The sequence below is a fragment of the Lepus europaeus genome, chromosome 12 (assembly GCF_033115175.1).
Source record: "Lepus europaeus isolate LE1 chromosome 12, mLepTim1.pri, whole genome shotgun sequence".
Lineage (NCBI taxonomy): Eukaryota > Metazoa > Chordata > Mammalia > Lagomorpha > Leporidae > Lepus > Lepus europaeus.
Window position 1 is genome coordinate 11,277,660 of NC_084838.1, and position 5,163 is coordinate 11,282,822.

Sequence of the window (5,163 nt, forward strand, 5' to 3'; positions counted from 1 at the left end):
TCTCTCTCTCTTTTTTTTTTTTTATCATAGGGGAGGTTTTGATTAGCTCTGTTGGTATCATAGGAGTTGAAAATTTTATCCACAACACAGCAGACTCATATAATGGCAGATGCCCTAAACAGCACTCTGGGCTCAGAATCAGCCCTTAAGGAATTCGGATCTTTCTGAAGAGCCCATGAGAGTTTCTCAGGCATGGAAAGCCAAGACACTGTGGCAAAGAAAAAAAATGTGCTAAATGTAAGATTTCTGTGAGTGAGATCCCAGCAGACAGTATGGGCCATCAAAAAAGGAGGTACCTTTCTCTGAAGGGAGGAGAGAACTTCCACTTTGACTATGGCCTTGTCTAAATAAGATCGGGGTTTGTGAACCCAAGAGGCTTCCATAGCCTTGGCAGCTCATGACAAGAGCCTCAGGTGATCACTTACGTCACAAATAAGAGTGTCAGTTGTTAAATCAACAACAGGAGTCACTGTGCACTTACTCCCCATGTAGGATCTCTCTCCTTAATGTGTTGTACTATGCAAATTAACAGTAAAACTAGTACTTAAACAGTACTTTATACTTTGTGTATCTGTGTGGGTACAAACTGTTGAAATCTTTTCTTAATATATACTAAGTTGATCTTCTGTATATAAAGATAATTGAAAAGGAATCTTGATGAAAAATGGGATGGGAGAGGAAGTAGGAGATGCGATGGTTGTGGGTAGGAGGGAGTTTATGGGTTGGGGGGAAGCAGCTATAATCCAAAAGTTGTACTTTTGAAATTTATATTTATAAATAAAAGATTTTTTTTTTAAAGAAAATGTTATCCACAAAAACCTGCACATGATGTTCATACAGTTTTATTTATAATTGCCAAATCTCAAAAGCAGTCTACATGCCCTTCAGTAGGTGAACGCATACATTCTGAATTACCACGATTCATTGGAATATCATTTAATACTAGTAGAAAATATACTATCAGGCCATGAAAAGACATGGAGGAGCCTTAAATGTCTATTACCAAGTGATGGAAGTCAATCTGAGAAGGATACACATGCATGATCCCACCTATTTTATTCTGCAAAAGGCAAAACTATGGAGCTCGAAAAAGAGATCAGTGATTTCCAGGATTTAGTGAGGAGGAATGGATGAATAGGTGGATCACAGAGTGTTCTTGGAGCAGTGAAATACTCTATATGATGCTAGTATTGTGGATACTTGTTATTTTTTTAAAAAATTTATTTATTTGAAAGTCAGAGTTACACAGAGAGAGGAGAGGTAGAGAGAGAGGGAGAGGGAGAGAGAGAGGGAGAGGGAGAGAGAGAGTCTTCCATCTGATGGTTCACTCCCCAGATGGCTGCAATGGCTGGAGCTGCGCCAATCTGAAACCAGGAGCCAGGAGCTTCCTCTGAGTCTCCCACATGGGTGCAGGGGCCCAAGGACTTGGGCCATCTTCCACTGCTATCCCAGGCCATAGCAGAGAGCTGTATCGGAAGAGGAGCAGCTGGGACTAGAACCGGCGCCCGTATGGGATTCTGGTGCTTCAGGCCAGGGCTTTAACCCTCTGGGCCACAGTGCTGGCCTAATGGATACTTGTTATTATACAACCCATTGAATATATAGCTCCAAAAATGAATCTTAATACAAAGTATTGGCTGTGGGTGATAATGGTGTATCAATGTTGGTTTTATTAGTTGTAACAAATTTACCACTCTGGTGAGAGATGTTGGTAATGGAGAAGGCTGTACATTTAGGGACATGAGACATCTTACACCTTCCTCTCAATTTTTCTGTGAATATGAAATTCTCTATAAGGATAAAACCTTCAAAAATTTATATATTTACCTCCTTTTTGATAGTCAAGGTGGTGCATAAAGGCTAAATAGCTTACTCTCGAGTCACCCAGGTCCTATGCAATAGACTGATGAGTGATTTTCTGATTGATGAGTTTTTGAGGGATTCCAGCAAATGACCTCTTCTTCCCACTTGACTTACTCATCAATTTATAAACAAGATGAGGTAAAGACAGATGGACGTCAGACTATCATTTCACCACTTATCACGTCCAAGTTGGAGGGCATGACATGGAGCGAGAGCCTAGATGCTTTTCTAGCCTCTAGCAGCGGCCACTGCTGGAGTAATGAGGGCTTCCACATGTGTGGATAGCTGCTTTGCCCTTGGAGGTATGCTAGGGTACTGCTCCAATTAGTGGGAGTTTCATAAGGAGAAATAGGGATGATTAGGCTGTCGCGCTCCAATGAATCAATGAGATATTCTGGGACAGAATGAGTAAGATGCAGACTACAGTAGTTTCTCCATTGCATTTCTTCTTGGAAACATCGATGAAGTGTGGTGGAGAAACATTCTTCCCAACACTAGCACGCTCTCTCAGCTAACTTACTTTTGCGACCTGTGTGAGGCATCAGTGGAGTAAATAGATGATTACTGAAGTATTTCTCTTTAGAGGACTCTCTACCTTTGTGTTCAGAAACCTTCAAAATACTGATGTACATCAGAGAAAGTAATCACCCAGGAGATTTCTTATAATACATAAGGGGACTAGAAACATGGGTTTCAGAAGTGTGAGTCATTGGGGAATTTTCCCAACCAAAAGAGAATGGAAGCCTTAAAATTTGCTAGGATTAATAATAGCTCTAAAGACATAGATTTAATTAACATTTATTGAGCACTCACTGAGATAAAAGCGATGGGGCCAGCGCTATGGCGCAGTGGGCTAATCCTCCACCTGCAGTGCTGGCATCCCATGTGTGCACTGGTTCTACTCCTGGCTGCTCCTCTTCCCATCCAGCTCTCTGCTATGGCCTGGGGAAGCAGTGGAAGATGGCCCAAGAGCTTGGGCCCTTGCACCTGCATGGGAAGAAACTCCTGGCTTTGGATTGGCCCAGCTCCTGCTATTGTGGTCATTTGGGAAATGAACCAGCAGATGGAAGAACTTTCTCTGTCTTTCCCTCTCTGTGTCTGTAACTCTACCTCTCAAATAAATAAAAATCTTTTTTTTTAAAAAGTGAGTTCATACATTATTTATTACTCAGAGTAATTCTATGATATAGTTGTTTTCAACTAGAAAGCTCAAAAATAAGGAAGTCGCCAAGTTACACAGTGTGAAAATGGTGGAAGCAAGGTCCCTGTTTCTAACTGATAAGTTCAGATCTCGAGACCTTGGTACCCTAACACTAAACACTATTAACTGGGGTATGTGAATGAAGCGTTAGACTGATATAGTCCAGTCACTTTACTTTACAAATGCAAAAACCAGTGCTTAGAGTTATTCAGCATTATGTGGCTGTCACACAGTTTAATGCCAAAGCTAGCATTGGAACCCAACACTTAAAGTTCCCTACCTATTTTTCTGCACAAAAGAATCAGAATATTTCCTTTGTGCTTCTTACTACTGGGCATAATGAATCCTACATTCTTGGGCTAGAAGTCTCATCTAGATTTCCTGAATGGCTTAAGCTAAAAAAAAAATTCAGATTTTCATTTTATATTATATAGAGGTATCCAGCAGAACCAAAAAAGAACCATTTTGAGAGTGGTTGAATAAAACAAAGAATATGGGCACTTCAGAAAGATGATTAGAAGTTACTGATATCACCGGTTCCCACCTTGTCCTTTGAGATCAACCTGTATTTCAAAGTGTAATGTTTGAAGTACATTATTATGCATTTGCTGTGACCCTGAGAATCTAATATACTAATAAATTCCTTTAAAAATAAAATTTTGATAGTGTAAACGTGACAATAAATAAGTCTTGGATTCAGGGAAGCTACAATGGTTTGGGCTCTCAGGAGACCAGTTGTCAGCTCTTAGTTCTGAGTCTTGCAGGTCCCGAGAAAAAGTGTTGGTGCTCTTCTGAGTAGTTTCTCCAGTGCCCCCTTCATGTCCCTATTTCTCAGGCTGTAGATGAATGGGTTCAACATGGGAGTCACCACCGTGTACATGACTGAGAAGACTCTGTCCTTCCCATCCGAGTAGGTTGATGGGGGGCATAAGTACACTCCAATAGCGGTGCTATAGAACAGAGAGACCACAGAGAGGTGGGATGTGCAGTTGGAGAAGGCCTTTTGCTTACCTTTTGGAGAATCAATTCTCAGAACAGCCAGAGCAATGGAAAAGTAAGACATGAGGATGCAGAGAAATGGCCCAATCAACAGTGGTCCCGCCACAAGAGTGAGTACCAGGTCACTGACATAGGTACTGGAACAGGCCAGCTTCAGGAGTGGGACCAGATCACAGAAGAAGTGGGGGATGATATTGGGACCACAGAAAGAAAGCCTGGTCACTAAGAGTGTATGCACTAGGGCATGGAAGGCAGTGATCACCCATGACCCAGCCACCAACAGGACACAGCGTCGGGAATTCATGGTTGTGGTGTAATGGAGGGGGTGGCTGATGGCCACATAACGGTCAAGTGCCATTACAGCCAGGAGAAAGTTGTCTAGATCTGCAAACAGGCCAAAGAAATAGAGTTGTGTCAGACATCCACCGTAAGAAATCAGTTTAGTTCCTGAGCTAATATTATCTAGCATCTTGGGAACTATTGTCGAGATGAAACCAATGTCAGAAAAGGACAAGTTGGCTAGGAAGAAGTACATAGGGCTGTGGAGGTGCAGGTCTGAGCTGATGGCCAGGATGATGATCAGGTTCCCCACCACAGTGACCAAGTACATGCCCAGGAAGAGCCCAAACAGGAGAAGTCGCTGCTCTCAGTGCTCAGAGAAGCCCAGGAGAAGAAATCCATAGATGTTAGTGTGGTTTCTTCCATCCATGTCTGCAATTCTGTGTGAAATAAATTGTATTATCAGTAGCACAAAAGTGAGATAAGGCTACATTGAAGGTGCTTCACAACATTATGTTTTTAAATTCTGTGCTTTAGAAAATTCTCATTGGTGGAGTTTGAATTTATAATTTTATAATTTAAAATTGCATGTTTGGAAAGACCATTTGTAAAGCTATTGGTATGAGGCATCATGTAAAAGTGTGCTCTGGATTGCACACATCTTATCAGTCTACACCACTGTTCTATCACTAATAATATAGTTAAATAATGCATTAAGTAAAAAAGTCAAATACCAGAACATTGTACATACATGTAATTTCATGTTAGTAAAAATAAAAATAAACACTGAAAGGACACCCATCAAAGATCAGTAGTTTGCT

At 41.2% G+C, this 5,163-nt stretch overlaps 1 pseudogene; it reads right to left on the bottom strand.

Annotated features, from left to right (window-relative positions):
- Positions 1 to 3,809: 3,809 nt before the first annotated feature.
- Positions 3,810 to 4,772, bottom strand: LOC133770916 (olfactory receptor 1361-like; annotated as a pseudogene).
- Positions 4,773 to 5,163: the final 391 nt, after the last annotated feature.